The 17,272-nt window shown below is 43.4% G+C and overlaps 1 long non-coding RNA gene across 6 annotated transcripts in view; it reads right to left on the reverse strand.

Annotated features, from left to right (window-relative positions):
• The window catches only part of LOC148000100 (uncharacterized), a 67,469-nt gene that overhangs the window by 30,589 nt on the left and 19,608 nt on the right, over positions 1-17,272 (reverse strand). The window contains exon 5 of one of the 6 annotated variants that reach the window (XR_015641586.1): positions 14,214-15,917. The exons of 3 other annotated variants lie outside the window; for them this stretch is intronic. This is a non-coding gene — a long non-coding RNA (uncharacterized LOC148000100). Of the gene's footprint in view, positions 1-14,213; positions 15,918-16,087; positions 16,422-17,272 lie in introns of those variants that run through there. 2 more of the 6 variants (XR_015641581.1, XR_015641584.1) reach the window with 2 other exon arrangements.

Here is a 17,272-nt window from a genome sequence, read left to right on the forward strand (position 1 = left end):
ATTGGTCCATTTTGTGCTAGGTACTTAGATAAGAGGGAAAGAGAAAAACATAAATAATCTCCAAATTTACTTCTGCAGAAAGAAATGGACCAGATACCAATATGGCACCTTCCCAGCACAGACCAGTTCTTGAACTCATTAAAATTCAAAACAGTGATCCGAGCATGTCCTGGAAGGAACTGGCCAGAGTCTCACTAATGGATCTTCCTAGGATCTTTTTCCAACTCCAGCAGAGAAGGAAAAAAAAAAAAGACTCACCAGAATCACTTAGAGGGCTTGTTAACCTAATTCTTCGGGCCACCCCAGCAGGTCTGGGCCAGACCAATGATGTGCATTTCTAACAAGTCCCTCAGGTGTGTGAGTGCTCCCAAGAGGCTGCTATACAATTTCTCACAGTTCTCAAGTCTGAGAAGTCCAATCAAGGTCTGATCCTGCACAGCTTGAGGAGTTCTGTAGAAGTTATACTTAGACCTCATCCTGACTGGTCCTGCTCTCCCAGGAGTAATTCCTGCATAGTTGTGAAGGAAGAAGGGAAGTGAAGAGAGGAGAGCTATATATTAGTCAAGCAAGTTCCAATATTCCTTAAGCAGCCCTCTGGGGCAGCTGAAAGGGTCTCATTTTGGACATGAGGAAATTGAATTTAGAAAAGCGGTTAGCTACAAAAATTGACCAGGGCACACATGATAAAACTAAGGCATGGCCAGTCATGTGGTACATGCCTTTAATCCCAGTTCTCGGGGGAGGGAGGCAGATGCAGGTTGATCTTTGTGGGCTGAAGGACAGACAGGTCTACATAGTGAGTTCCAGGACATCCAGGACTATATAGAGAGACTCTGTTTCAATACAAATAAATAACTAAAACCTGACATTTGCCCCCATGAAAGAAGCCCAGGGTAGAGAGTTAGTCCTTCAAAAACTTGTATCCCAGAGGGCCCATGAAGCAGAGAGGTATACTCATGGAGTGACTGACAAACTGGATCTGAACTTATTGACATACCCTTCCCAGGATGCACCATCAACATTTTATTTCCTTTCTTCATGATCCTGGGAAGGATGTTTTTAGAAGACAGTGTATAGGCATGGCCTGCCGAGAAAGAAATGAGGACAGGGAAAGTCTAGACTTATATACACCTCCCTCCTCTTCAGAAGCTATCCTTGTGGAGGATGCTGTTAGAAAGTCTAAACAAAGGCAAGGCCATTGTAGCTCCCACAACAGACAGACATCCCCAGCTCTCTTTTGGCTAAAATGAGTAACAGCTATGTTGCCAATTACAACTCCAGCCATTTTTTTTTCTCCCTTATTGTGGCTCTCTTTTGAGGTGCTCCATTGCAGAATCATCTCAGCCTTCCAACAATAACTAATCTACAGCCTCTTTAAATCCTCAAATCATCCAAGCAAATGTCAAATCCTTTCTGTCCCTCCTAACACATCCACTGAGATCTGCCAGGATTCCCCATGACCTGTGCCCTCTATCACTGAAACAGGTGTACCCTAGCTTGCTCAACAGGAGACTGATTCTGGTTGTCTAAACTGGGAACACTGGTAGAGCTATTCTGTTGGCTCTATTTGACAGGTAAGGCACACTCACTGCCTTTTGGAGAAGCATCGGGGGCGGGGAGGGCTTTCTACAAAACCACTATTACATCTTCCAACACAATCTGAAGCCAAGAACATGCAGGGCACTATTGATGCTGGCTTTGGGTTTGGGGCAATGAAGTCAGTTCTTACAATAATTAGGTAAAAATCTCACTCTATGCCAATACAACAAAGGGAGGAGAGGACACCAGTGGCCCCCATATTGTACTACTAAGATTAGCTCTTCATCAGTCTACAGACGTATCTAGAACATACAACCTTAATCTTGAGATGAATAATTTAGTCATCAGAGTGCATCAGAGAGCAAGCTAGAGGCTCAGGATGGACTGAAGGACTATATGGCTATCCAGGAAACCCTCTGCTTTCCAGAGAAAACTGGTCAGCACCCTGCTGTCATTGGCAGAAGTAGCTTTGGGCTTCTGACCCAAGGCAGCCCATCTCTAGGCTGGCTGCCAATGTCTCTGCAGATCAAGGATGACAGGGTGTGATGGATCTATTCTGGTTCTTTCTTAGAGCATTTGGCAGCAAAATAGATGGAAGGCAGTGTGAGAATATTTGTTTCCTGTGGCTGTTGTAATGAACTACCACAAGCTGAGTGCTTTGAACGCTAGAAATTTATTGTCTTGCAGTTGTAGAAGATAGAAATTGGAGGTAGAGCTATTAATATTAAGCAGTTCATTGTTACTATAATGAAACACCTGTGTAGGCTACTTCACTGTGGAAAGGTGTTCGCTCAACTCACAAATCTGGAGACTAGAAGTCCAAGCAGCACGACCCAGGCGCTCTCTCTCTCTCTCTCTCTCTCTCTCTCTCACACACACACACACACACACACACACACACACACACACACGCATGCACATGCGCACACATGCATATTTTGCACATTTGTACCACATCATAACAGGACCATGTTATATAACTCTATAACTCTCTCTCTTTTATAAAATCACCAGGGAGTGGAGTAACCCGGATCCAGAAAGACAAACATTACATGTTCTCAGTCATATGTAGACCCAGCATAGAATCTTTGATTTGTGTGTTTATTTGGAGTACCTATAGAATCCAGAAAACTCAAAGGGAATCATGGGTGGGAAGAAGAAAAACGTCTTAAGGGAGGGGGAGAGATTGGCACTCAGATGATACGAAAGGAATCGGGGAATGATGGGAGAGAGGTGTAAGTGAGGAGAGAGATGAGAGTATAAAGGAAGAGAGGAGGTTGATACGCAGATAACTACTGCTAGAAATGTTTGGAAAGGTCATATGGAAACCTATCATTTTAGGAACTCATTGAATGTGCACACATATACTTTTTTCATAGAAAAGAGCTTAATTGCAGTTGCCTAACATAGGGGATTATGCTCATCTCAGAAGCCACAAGTGGCCAATAGAAAGCCCATTTCTAGATGCAAGATACCACCCCTCAAGTTTTTGGTCAGTGAAATCCTGGGACCCCACCTCCAAATAACAATAAATTCTGTTGCCATTTCTGTTTGCTCACAATAACTTAATGAGAGCTTATTGCTGACTGCACCACACACATGTGCCACAGGACATGGAGAAATAAAGTTATTACTGACCAAAAAGCTTCCTTCCTGATGGCTAGCTTTCATAGTAATTGGAAGGTGCTATTCAGGGAGAAGGATAGGGGCTACATATGATCAAATTATATTGTATGAAATTCTCAAAGAATTAATGACTTTGTTTTAAAAGAAAAGTAGAGTACCAAGGTTTAGTCAGGGGGCTACCTCCTAATAATCTAATATAACATAGGCACTCACCTCAAAGCCCAGTCAGAAGACACCCCCACTCTTTTAACACCATTAGCATAAGACTTTGGGGATTAAAGTCCTTGAATTGAAAGACAGACAAGCCCTATTCAAACCATAGTGGTATTTAAGGCAGATTCCTTCTGAGGGATCTCAGAGAAGGATCCATTCCAGCCTTGTCTCTATTTATCATGACATGGCATTTCCCCTGCCTTAGAGCCTAAATTTCCCAGTTTTATAAGTTTGCCAGTCATGTTGGATCACAGTATGCCCTTCTGCAAAGATCCCATTTTCAGATGAGGTTACATTGTAGGATTTCAATGTATGGTTTTGGGAAGGGAAGGAATACCTGTCACAGGGAGAGAATGTCAAAAGCCAAAGGGACCTTCAAAGCATCTTCTTAGAAAATCTCATTCAGACCTCATATGCCCATGAGACCCCCTAGTGACCTATAAAATACAGTTGTACCAAACAGGTTTGAGAGGAGGCTCAAAGTCTGTTCCCAAGGTCAATGGGTTTAGATGCTGACCCATCTGGGACAGAAAATAAAGAGCTGTGAGACAGAAGGGCATGACGTAGGTGCCTGGTGCCCCCGAACAGGACTAGCAAACAGAAGGACTCAATGACTCCCTCAGATTCTTAAGGCAAGTGCTGTGAATACTTCCTGTCTTTTGGAACTAGAAAACTCTTGTCATCTTCTTACCTCCTAGAGATCTGTTTGGAAGGTCTGGCGTTGACATCAGTATTTATTCAAAGCTGCCCAGATAACTATTCTTACTTTCAGGGATCCCCCTCACAGACAACATCTTTATAGTCTAACAACTATACAGGTTAACACGTGACTTTTAATAGCATGGATCTTTAACCATCAGTTTTAATAGTGGGAAAGTATCTTTGGACAGACAAGCCTTTTATTCTTCAGATAAAAATGGCATAGGGTCATTTGATAATCTGTAAGAGTATCATTGCCAAGTAGTTTGGAGTTGAGGCAAGGACTAGAGTGCTGTATCCCTTACCAGGGTAGAGAGATGTCCTCGGTATCCAGGAAAGCACTGAGTAATATTTAAGACAAGAGCATCTCCCACCCAACACACACAGCCTTGGGACAACCAAAGGGCAGGAAGTAGTTGTTGATAGTGCTTTAACAAAAGGACAGTGGCATTCTACTAATAGTTCTTGAGGAATGGGACCCAGTAGGCCACCCCAAGAGCAGGTATATGCTCTTCAGATGTGCTGTGAATTCAACAGGGCAGGCTTACTGTGTCAGCAGCAAAGAGAGCAAGTGAAATAGGAAACTGGGGATTTTGGATAGCAGTACAAAGAAGGGAGTTTTTGTTTAAATGTCATAAACTTGGAATGGTGATCTATAACTGTAATTTCAGCATTCAGGGAACAGAAACAGGAGGGCTGTACATTCAAAGCAGACCTGAGCAATACAATATGATCCAAAAAAAAAAAAAAACAAACCAAAACAACCATAACATCGGAGTGTTACAGTCTGAAAGAACACCACCACAATGTACCCTCTGAAGGATGCTGACTTCCAGTTTGTCTTAGTAGATGATATTTTTCAAAAAGTCCTTCAAAGGTTGTGTGCTAGAAATGCAACCCCCACCCCAACAAAGCTGAAAGCCACAGCCTAATGAGAGATGATTGAGTCCTGAGGGAAGGACTGAGGAGGCCATTATTACAGGAATTAACTAGCTCTCTTCCCATTGGCTTCTTAGGGGGAAAAAACTTTTCTTGCCCTTTCAGCCTTCATATGTAAGTTCTTTCATCTTCCAATCTTCTTTCAAGCAGGGCAGACTTGATACCAGTTGGAGGAGGAGGAGATGTTCTTGGGTCTATCCCGGTGCCGAGCCCACGGTGGCACAGCAGGCAGTACAGGAAGCACTTGGTGAGTGAGCACCATGTCTCCGGGTCCGGAAGGTCAAATTCCTACTGTGGAGAGTGCACCCTTGATCTACTTCCTGCCTCCTTGGGTATCACAGTGCCGTGTATACAGGGTGACAGCTGTTCTTGCCTTGAACAGGCTTTGGTAATTCCATTTTGCAGACTGTACTCTATAATATGTGTGGGAAGGGTAAGAATGGTGGCTATGGGGGCCTGGAAAAGCAGCCATCTTTGACCCTGACCTTGATTTCTCTCCCTTGGAAACAGTTTAAGTTCCAGCACTGTAGCCACCTACTTCCTTGGCCACCATTTAGCTCAGAGCTCCAAGCTGCCTTTGCAGAGCTGAGTCTTCCTGAGAAGCTTGAAGTATCCTTGTCACACCTCCTCTGTCTCACACATTTTAGCTGCATCCCACATAGCACTGCCCCCTAGGCATCCAGCTTTGCCCTCAGATGACCCTGGAAATGACTGCTTCCTAGCTGGGGCAAATACCTCATGCTTTGATCCCAGGCAGGCATCCCCAGGCCAGGCCTGCATACCCCAAATAGATTTCAAAAGCACAGCTGATGTGTAGACAGTGTTTGGTAACTAGATCTTGGTACAGCTCAGCTGCCTAAGTTGAAATCTATTCATAATAATCAGCTAGCTCTTGTCGAGTATTCACAGGGAGTCTGGGCTCTGCTAGGACCCACCACAGGAGGCACAAAAGACATGTGAGGTGATTTCTAGACCGGAGCACAGTTTCTTCCTTACCTGAGGTAACTAAGGACAACACACAGGTATTCTATCATACAATAACCTGCATGCTGGAATTACAACAGAAAAGAAACAGGAAATGGTGACCGAGAAAGCAGGCTGGAGCTTGGGCAAATGAGTAACAGAAAGTGGGGAGAAAGGTGTCTTAGGGTTTTATTGCTATAAACAGACACCATGATGAATGCAATGTTTTTTTTATTAACTTGAGTATTTCTTATTTACATTTCAAATGTTATTACCTTTCCCGTTTTCAGGCCAACATCCCCCTAACCCCCCTCCCCTTCTATATGGGTGTTCCCCTCCCCATCCTCCCCCAATTACCTCCCTCCCCTCAACAATCACGTTCACTGGGGGTTCAGTCTTAGCAGGACCAAGGGCTTCCCCTTCCACTGGTGCTCTTACTAGGCTATTCATTGCTACCTATGAGGTTAGAGTCCAGGGTCAGTCCATGTATAGTCTTTGGGTAGTGGCTTAGTCCCTGGAAGCTCTGGTTGGTTGGCATTGTTGTTCATATGGGCTCTCGAACCTCTTCAAGCTCTTCCAGTCCTTTCTCTGATTCCTTCAACGGGGGTTTTATAAAGGACAATATTTAATTAGGGCTGGCTTAGGTTTAGAGGTTTAGTCCATTATCATCAAGGCACGAGCATGGCAGCATCCAGGCAGGCATGGTGCAGGAGAATTTGAGTTCTACATGTTCACCCAAGGAAGTCAGGAACAGACTGAGCATCCTTAGGCAGGAGGGTCTCTAAGCCCACCCCACAGTGACACGCTTCCTCCAACAAGGCAATACCTTCTAATGGTGCCACTCCCTGGGCCAAACATATGTAAACCATCACAGGGGGCTTGCCTCACTGGCAAAGTTACCATTGGACCAAAAGTACAGGGATGCAAACAAGCATGTTGTCTAACTGGACCACTAGGAGCTTGGCCAGCTCACAGATGGGATATGCTTGGTTGGGCCTAGCTGATAGGGAGTTTGTAAAGCTTTGATGTATATAGTTTTAGCTGGAGACTGAGCGATCGACTTACTCAGCAAACCAGGCCTGATGCTTTAGGGACAGCAGCCAGAGCATAGCAGGCACACAGTCATGGCAACTTGGGGTGCTGAGGCGAGACGAGAATGAAGAAAGAATAGCTCTAATGAGAATGGTAGGATTGGATGAACAAAGGCTGGTAATGGGACGCTGTTCGCTGCAGAACACACTTTAGCTCAGTGGAGGAGAAGTCAAAGCAGTAGAGGCTGGGACTCCTGCTCTGCCTGGTTTGAGGCCTGCCTCCACATCCCTGTGAGCAGCCATGCAGCTCAGCTTGTACTTTCTTCGATTTCTGCCTCTGGGACATGGAGGTGGTGAGAATATATTCTAAAATTGATTTGAAAAGTGGCCAAAAGCTTAGGGCCCTTTATGGGAACATAAACACAACTATAACCTGTCATTAGCAGTCCTCCTGTGTGGTGTCCCTTTCCTTGTGACTAAAGGGGTACTGGGCAGATGTCAGAAACTGCTAATAGAAGGAAAGAGAATGACCCTTCAATACCAACACTTTTAAACAGAATTTTCTCTATTGAGTTTTGAACCTTCTATATCCTTTAATTCTGTTGGAGGTGGAACCCAAGACCTCATACATGCTAAGCACGTTTTCTCACTGAGCTAGATCCCCAGACTCTTATCATGTTGTGAGCCAGAGTCTTGCTATGTTACTCACACCAGCCTCGAACTCTTGTACTCAGATGATATTCCTGCCTTGTCCTCTTTGAATAGCTGGACTTACAGACCCCATGATGATTTGACTCTTCAACATTCCCTAAAGATTCTCATGCTAAAGGTGTGTTAATGAGTTGGCAGAACCTTCAGAAGGTTGGGTTTAGTGAGAGAAAGTTGGGCTACCGAGGCATGCCCCTGAAGGGATATTGGGAGCCTTGCCCCTCCCTCTTTCTTTTGCTTCTTCACTGTGCTCCTACATATGCTCCCTGCAATGATGATCTACCTTGCCACATCCCCAAAATCAGCAGAGGCAAGTAGCCATCAATCCAGCAGAGCCAAGCAGTCATAAATTGAAACCCCTGAATCCTTGAACCAAAATAAATTTCCTCTTTTTCTTTTGTTTAAGTTGATGATCTCATATTCTATTACAGTGTCAGAAAGCTAAGAAAGGGGCATACCGTTGTACCTGCCTCTCCATGTGTATTTCAATAAACTCTTTTTGTGTGTTTTGTCTGAAAGACTTTTACATCTCCCTTTTGTAGATACATATAGTTATCAGAAGCTTGTATGTACATAGACACACATTCTCTCTGTGCATCTTCTCTCTCTCCCCCCTCCCTCCTCTGCTTCCCTTCCCTTTGTCCTTGCTCGTAGCACATGGTATATGTGCTATGTTACAATAAGTATTTCCAGGGACTTGCAGTATGACTCCACTGCTCATTTGCATTGAGCTAGATAAGCATTTGAATTAATGTGTGAGGCTTAAGTCAGGGTGGAGGACAACCCATCAGCTATGTTATATTTATATGAACTTGTATTTCCAGCAATGGTGACAATAAAAAACAATATCAAAACAAGCCCGGACTAGAAATGCTTTGAATATATTGTAATACATTAATTCCACAGAGGCTTTCCGAGGCAGCCTCATCAGGCATTCGGAAATCATTCATCTTAAATGGGGCTCTGTAATGTATGAGGGCATTAAGAGCAGCAGTCAATTATGCTGGCTTCATGTTTTACATTAAAAAATAGGGAGCATCATAATTCCTGTTGGGGGTGAGGGCATTTTTCTAATCCCATAATTAGCTCTCTAGGCATCCAAAAAGAACATTTCATCCCAGACTTTGGAATTGCCACCTCTTTTTAAAGCTGGATAATGTATGCGTTGGCAGACACAAAGACCAAAATAGATCAAGTGGTGCCTGCTCTGGCACCTTTAGGTGATGAAACATGGGAGAAAGGGACAAAAATGAGGAAGAGGTTGATGGCATTTATGGCATCGAAAACTTGTCGACATACCCTGCCCAAAACACACACACACACACACACACACACACACACACACACACACACACACACTGTTAAGTCATTTCCTCCCCCTACATAACCCAAACTATGTGAGGGATTCTGTACTAGGCTTTGGCATCCCAAAGAATAGTCAGAGGTTCTCCCCATCCTCAAGGCCTCATTGTCTCTTGAAATGGGCAGCACAATCATGTAATTCTGATGCAAAGGTAGATGCAGATTTCAGAAAGGAAAAATTGCTCCTAGGGCATGCCCACATAAGATGCTGCCACACAGGAGAGTCCACCAGTAATCCTTCACCAGCTGCAAGCTTGCCTCAGCTTTTGTCTTGTCTGAGATGAAGCATGAAGGTCTCTGTTCTTTGTGAATCACGCTGGCTACACACTGACTGGTAATGCTTTCTTAGCCAAGCATTTGTATGTGCCTGAGGGCACTCACTCATTCATCAAACATTCCCTCAGTGTAAGGCACAGTATTAATTCCCACAAACATGCAAGATTGACAGCATAGTAGTTTGGGGTCTAGTTATGTAATAGTGCTATGGCACTTAGAGTTATGATTCCAAATCCTTACACAGCAAATATGCATTCTGGATGGAAATGGAAAAACAAGAGTGTAACAGTTGACTACCAGAGTTCTGAGAGTCTGGACTATGAATCACCTAGGCCATAGTTTTCTATCGCTGTGATAAAACACTGACTACAATCAACTAGAGAAAAAAGGTTCGCTTCACTTTACAACTTGTGGTCACTGTCCATCATTGAGGGAAGTCAGGACAGGAAGTCAAGCATGAGGGGCTGGGGATTTAGCTCAGTGGTAGAGCGCTTACCTAGGAAGCGCAAGGCCCTGGGTTCGGTCCCCAGCTCTGATAAAAAAGAACCAAAAAAAAAAAAAAAAAAAAGGAAGTCAAGCATGAACACAGAATCAAGAACTGGAACAGACACCATGAAAGAACACTGCTTACTGACAAGCTCGCCAAGACTTGCTCAGCCCACTTTATTATATAACCCAGGACCACCTCCCCAGTCATCAAATAGATGGTTGCTCCTAATACTAGAAGAGAAGCCAAAGAGGTTCATGGAGCATGAAAGGTAAGAACAGAGAACAAGTACATCTCTAAGCCAGCATGGGGTCAGTTCACACCACAGATGTCACTGAGCCTGTGAAAGGGACCTTGCTGATCTCTGAAGCATGTCCTAGGTATGGCAGAAATGAAGTTCTTTCCAAATGGCCCTTCTGTCTCCTCCAAGATGAAAGCTAAACTCTCTAATATGGTGTGTCTGGCCCACTATGGCATCAGGACCTAGCAAATATGGTGACTTCTTGCCCTGCATATGCTCAACACCTGGGGCAGTCTCTCCCACGTGGGTTGTTGGATACATGTACGACCAGAAGTGTTGCTATAAACAATATGCGAGACTAGATAATGTATGTACTTATTTCAACTCATTGCTCTGGAAGTTTATCAGCATGCCTTCTGACACGAGCCTTATGCTGTCTCAAATTGTAGTAGATTGTGAAAGGACAAGGGAGTAAGCAGACTCAGGAGAAAGGACAGGCAAGAACAGATAACTTTTAGACAGAGACATGGGCATGTTATCACTCTTCTGGGAGAGAGAACTCATTGACATGACTTGGCCTTAATCAACTCATGAGGGCTCTGTTCCATGAGCCAAACTCTTGCCACTAGGTCCCACTGACCTCCATACTATGACATTAACAAATTAAGCTTCAACATTACATTTGATGGAGACAAAGGCACATAATCTATTTTTAAAAATTCTTAACTATCAGACAAAGGTTGTATGTAATTGACTCCATAAAGACTATGAAAGTGAGGCTTGCTTGCTGGTACCACATTTGTTTACCACATGCAAGGTCCTGATCCTGCCCCCAGCATTGCTGTAAACAAACAAAGAACATGATAGCAGGCTAGAATGATGGTAATAAAGGCTGTGAGGAACATGCTTGTATCAGGAGTCCCTGATACTGTGGAGGCACAAGTTGGGGCACAGTGGTATCCACTTGGCAATGACAGTACATGCACATGGGGTTGGAAGAAGGCCACTCTATCTGCCAGGATCTCTCTAAGAGATAGTTCACCGAAACCACTCTTGTGCAAATAAGTGTGGGTAGAGCTGGGAAAACAACTAGCAGGTATGGTATAATCAAAAGGATTTCCCAGTTCCAGAGGCAGAGTTCCTAACAATTTTGGAATTTCCTTGGTAAGGAGAAAAACATGATATTCACAGCAAGGCCTCATACCACACTTGAGTTTATGCCCACGAACTGAGTGTTGGTGATCCCCAAGGTTACCTCAGGTTGGGGGCGGCAGACACAATAGCCCACACATGATGAAGGAATTTTAGCACCCCCATTCCCAACCACTGGGGATATGCCAGAGACCAATGATTCAAAAAAGAAATCTGAAAAATGAGGCTCAGGGGCACTTTCTGCTTGGGCAAACACATTGGTATGCCCAGTAAGTGATGCACTCTGACCCTATGGGGACAGTGGAATTGCAACCTGGGGTGTTTATAGATCTCACCTCCTGTAGCTCTTTATTTAACTGGTCCGGGGTTGTGTGCTTCCTACTAAAAATGAACTTGTAAGCTTAGAGCACTCCTGACTCCTTTGTGTCTTTTTAATGATTCATAGAACTAGCGTAGGGGCCACGGGAGCTTTTGTCTATTTGTATCACAGAAGAGTGGGTTCCGTATGGAAAGAGCAGGTTACCGTGATGCATCTGCCCTTCCATTCCCTTCCTGTCTTCTGCCTGTCCTTGCTTACTTGCCTTTCCACATTCTACAGTGACTTGGACGCATAAGCCATGCTTGTGGGCTGACGTGACTTATCTGGAGACTCTAGACACATAACTGGCAGTTGAAATGGAGACAGCCTCAGGGAACAGAGTGACTTGCATTGTATAGTTCATCCTGCCTTTGAGTAGTGTTGAGAGTGAACTGAAGTGTAGGACACCAGTTAATTTCTCAGAAGCAGAGAATTTTAGTGTAAGTATCCAGGGGTGTACAAGACCCACAGAGTCTGGCACCAATGAGCACTGTTACCACCTACAGAGGTGGAAGGACAAGGAGGAGAGACAAGGAGAAAAACTGTTGTAACTAGGAGAATCAGAAATCTGAGGGTAGCTACCCCACATAGGCTCTCATTATGCATCGAACTAGAAGGAGTTCTGCTCCTTGTTGATGGACAAAAGGGAAATGGTTGGCATCCCAGACATAGAGAAAAAAAATGCCTCAGGGCTTCATAATCAACATGAATTGGATTTGGAATCAACTGGGAGACACAACTCTGTATATGTTTGTGAGGGTATTTCCAGTGAGTTTTTTTTAAAAGATTTACTTATTTTATGTATATGCATACTTTGTCTGCATACACACTAGAAGAGGACCTCTGATCCCATCATAGCTGTGAGATGAATGCTGGCCATTAAACATGGAAACTCTGTAAGATCAGCCACTGTCCTAAACCATTTTAAATGACGAGGGGACACCGACCCTGAAGCTCAGCACCAGTGTTTGTCTATCTCTGCTTCGTGACTGTGACCAGCTGCCTCACCCCCTGATGTCAAGCCCTCTCTGCCATGATGTTCAGTGGGAACCAAAATACACTACTGGCACTGTACATTCCAACGGGGAAGCCAAAATGAACCTCTCCTCTCTTAAGTTGATTTTGTCAAGCATGTTGTCATGAAAATGTGAAAGGTGAGTACAGGGCTAATCAACAGTTTGGGGCTATGGTTGAACCACCAAAGTACCTAATGTTACAAGCATATACTTTGTCAAAACAAGCCTTGAGCCATTTACAACCAAAGCGGATGCACGGCATGTTTGTAAAATGTGCACAACACACCGTGTCCCAACTCCTGCTAACCCTAGCAGTAAGACTATGAGGGATGCTAGTGATAAGTGAGGGCCTTCAGACTGGGCAACAGAAAGGAAGGGAGGCATGTGCATGAGTTAGCACACAGTAGGAACTCTGAAAATGTTAGTCCCTATAAATGGGAGCATATAAACCACTCAGAAAGAGTCAGGAGCTTGGTTCAAGTGATTGCGCCAGCAATGAGATGTACTGTTCCTATAGAGTATCTATAGCCTGTGACTGAGGAGAAAGGGGACAAGCTTCACTTTTAAGAGTGGGTCCATGGGGCAAACAGTCTACCTCAGAAGACACTAAGCCCCAAAGACATTACCCTAGACCTGTCATACAAATATTTAGTTCTATACAGAAATGTTTTCCACAAAAACTCAAACTATTCTCCAGAATTTTCTTTGATAAGAGGGTATGGACAATACGTATGCACAAAGTACACACATGACTTGTGACTTACGCCCTCAAAGGGGGCCCTCACCAGAACCTGTACAATGCTGTTCAGAGGTCTGTCTTCAAATCTGTGAGCTAAATAAGCTCTCTCTTTCTGAGAGGGGAGAAGGAGAGAGGGAGAGAGAGAGTTATTAAAATAATTCAAATAAAAATGATATTTGAGGAAGTGATGTTATTTTTGAAAGTGGGGTGCAGGAAGGGTTCTGGGTGTACCCTTCAGAGGTGATTTAGAGAGATCAGAAAGTAGAAACAAAATAAACAACACAGAATAGTGGATGGCCACAACCAATTGCAGCAGACAAGAGAGCATAGCCCAGTAGCTAGGAAGCCGGGTATTATGTTCCATTGTTTATCATATCAGCATGTTTGTTCCTGAGAAAATTTCAAGGACATTAGTGAGCCCCTCCCCCTATCAGAGACTAGCAATCCCAGACCCCAGAAGTGAATAGTGAACTTGGGAGCCAGAAGATTACATACTCAAATAGGAGAGACCAAGGATACAGCTCGCGGGTAGAATGTAAAGTCATGAGTTCAGTCTGGAGAGTGAGGCTAACGAAATAAACCATGCTGAGTTTAGAAGACTTTTCCAGTCCTTTGAGCAACAGCAGCAGATGGAGACCATATTTATTTTAAGAGTTCTGGTTGTTCTAATAGGGACAATGTAGTTACGTGGACCCATAATTTATTAATTCTCCTCTAATGGCTCCTATTATTTGCAAATTCCTGGGTTAGAGAGGGTATTTTTTTTAAAAGACTTTTAAAATCTTAATTCAAATTAAATATCTCTATTTAACAGATGAGACTGGAAATAAAGTTAAAGTGGTACCAACAACAACAAAACAAGCTAAAGTCTGGGCGTATCTATTTACAACACATGGAGCTATTATAGGGGGAGCATTAACAATACAAAAAAAATCTCTGCAGATTATTGGGTTTTATTTTTTAAATAAACGATTGAGAAAAAAAAGATGAGCATCACACAAAATGATCTTGGCCCCTTTCTAAGTACCCTGACTACTTAGAGGTCTCTAGACAGCCTGATGGTCCCTCCCCACACTGCTCACAGAAAAGCCTGTAGCGGTTCTGTAGCTCACAGAAAAGCCTGTAGCGGTTTCAGCATGTGGAACATTCTTAACCTTGAAGATCCTCAAGGCCTGCCCAGGCCTGCAAAATCTGTTTCTTCATGAGCCTCAGATCACGCCCGCATGCCGTCAACTCTAAATATGCCACATACAAATGCTCCTGAGGCCCCCACCGTTCCTGCCCACTAAATCTGTTGCCTAGATAATGTGGACATCTTTGTCTGAATGTAATGCAAACATTGTCTGCCCTCCGATTGTTCTGCACCACACTGGGTCAGGAGTCATCTGTGTATGATGACTGCATTAGTTACTATTCTATTGCTATGATGAGATACTAGGACCAGGAACTTATAGAAGAATGTCTTTGGGGCCTTTGGTTGCAGAGAGTTAGAGTCCATGGCTGGCACTGCAGGGAGTATGGGAGCAAGCAGACAGGTATAGCCCTGAGCTCAGAGCTCACACCTTAAGTCACAAAAGCAAAGCAGAGAGAGCTAACTGGGAATGGTATGGGCTGTTGGAACCTCAAATCCCACCCGCCGTGACACACCTCTACCAACAAGCCCATGCTCTCAAGTCTGTCCAAACGGTTCCATTAACTGGGAACTAAGTATTCAAATATATGAGCCTATGAAGATCATTCTCATTCAAACCTCCAAGGGGCATTTTGGCTTATGCCAAAAATGCAGAATTACCATCAGTTACTAACTAGACTATGACTGTTTGGTCATTGATATTAGATGTGGGGGTGTCATGCTATCACAGTACATAGTACATAGAATAAATTCAATACAGTCTTAAGACAGTGGTCAGCCATTATCCACACTACAAATTCTCCCTAGGGAACAGTGTCTGGTTGCAGAGTACTTTCCCATGTGGAGGAGATATTGAAGTCCATACCATCTTTTAAAGTTCTAAATTTGAAATAAATCAAATTGGTTTTTAAATTACGGGAATTAAAAGAAATGTGCATGTTTAAAATTTGGTACCAAAGTACTATCCAAGATTGTGGCATTTCTTTGTAAATCTCTCCCTTTGAGGAACTCCTTATCTTTTGAGTGGCCTGGCCCTATGGGAAGTCTTAATAGAAAGATCAGAACACCTTAGACAAACATACATAATCTATATATCACTTCGAAGCTGTCAACACAAAATTCTACTTTAAGCAATAAGTACAACAAAGCAATTCTACTTTAAAGGCAATAAGAAAATTGTTTATCCTAGACCAAATACGAGAGACACATTCAAGTTACTCAAAATGGACATGTTCCACTATGAAAGAGGTTATGTTAACCGCTGAGAGTTGCAGAACAAAAGAAAGCTGTGAACCAATAGATTTACCAAGGGGCTCCAGCAACGCAGAGAAACCTCTCCCATAGGTTTTCGATGCTATTTGAGTTCATTCTTAGCGTTAGAGATGATGGAGGCTGGAGGTCTGCTGAGATGAATGATACATTCCCAAGAAATTGACCTATTAATTAGGAAATTATTAGATTGCATGTAAAAGTTAAAGTGTTACAGACAGAAAGGGGGCTGGAGACTCTTCCAGTCCCACAGCCAGCCCATCCCTAGAGAAGCCATTAACAAGCATTTACAGAAACCACCAACTTGGGCAAGGATAAATTACTGCTGAGTCATCGTGGCAGCCTGGGCTGTTTATTGCCTTATTTGTGTCAGATATTTGTGAAATGACCCCAAGGGACATAAATAAGCTCATCCAAGACTCTGAGTGCTGAAGTCACAAGTAGATTGGGGAAAAGAAAACAACTAGGAAATTTGAAAGGTTTAGCTAATCCCAGTAGAAGAGAGCTCTTGGAGGAGCTGGCCTTCCCCATCTTTATGGATGCCTGTCAGTAGGAATCTGAGGGCAGAGAGAAAATTTGGATGCATTTTCATTTTGGGCTTTAATTTAAATGCTGCCTTGGTGTTCCAGATTTCTCCAAGTTCAAGATTTTTCCTGTTTTTAATCCTTTAGCTGGAAGAAACAACAAACAGAATCAAGACCCAGAGATGGTAACAGCCCCCAACCCCCATCTGGGACACAGGCCTAAATCTTAAGCCTGTTTGCCTGACACATTGGGTGTTCTTGTTTCTCTCTGAAGAGCCCCCTGCCCTACAGAGTTGCTTCTGAGCTGGCTTGCTCTCCTGACCTCTAATTCAGCATACATAAACATCCTTCTCTTACCAGTTTCCTCCTCTGGAAGACACTGAGATCTTCTGTTTGCCTACCTAGTTGCTTATTCCTCCCTTTCAATGTCTAATAAAATCGAGTTACCTTCCAGGTTTACTTTTAAACTATTTTATCTGTACAACTAAGAACCTGCAAAGCAGTCCCTATGTTCTTGGGCTAATACTTTAAAAATGAAATCAACTTCGAAAAATTAAATTAAGCAAACATGGAAATAATAGTGTCTGATACATTGAATTACTTAGTAACTAACAAGAGGGTCCCTTCAGCTGTCCTTGCCTCACTTTGTTTCCTTCCTTCTCCAGCAGCTGGGTCCCTGCTAGCTGTGTGTTTTTCAGTTGAGTCTTCAGGAAGCTTAATATCCTATGGAAAGACTTGGAGGAACCCATCTTTCTGTAGTTAAGTTATTGACTTCCAGAGAGATGCAGTTGGAGAACGGCTATGTAATAACCCATTGATTGTTTCCATAATTTCATTATTGATTATTATAATGCACAGAGTTCAGGTTTAGGGGACAATATGGAGAAGTTCCTCCCTGGGAACCAGAGAGACTGGGCTCTACGAAGTTGGTGTCTAACCAACACGTCGATTTACCTCAAAGAATTCTATTTCTCAAAGAAAGTGAAGGGCATACAGTA

This window comes from Rattus norvegicus, chromosome 17 (genome assembly GCF_021556685.1).
Source record: "Rattus norvegicus strain SHRSP/BbbUtx chromosome 17, alternate assembly SHRSP_T2T, whole genome shotgun sequence".
NCBI lineage: Eukaryota > Metazoa > Chordata > Mammalia > Rodentia > Muridae > Rattus > Rattus norvegicus.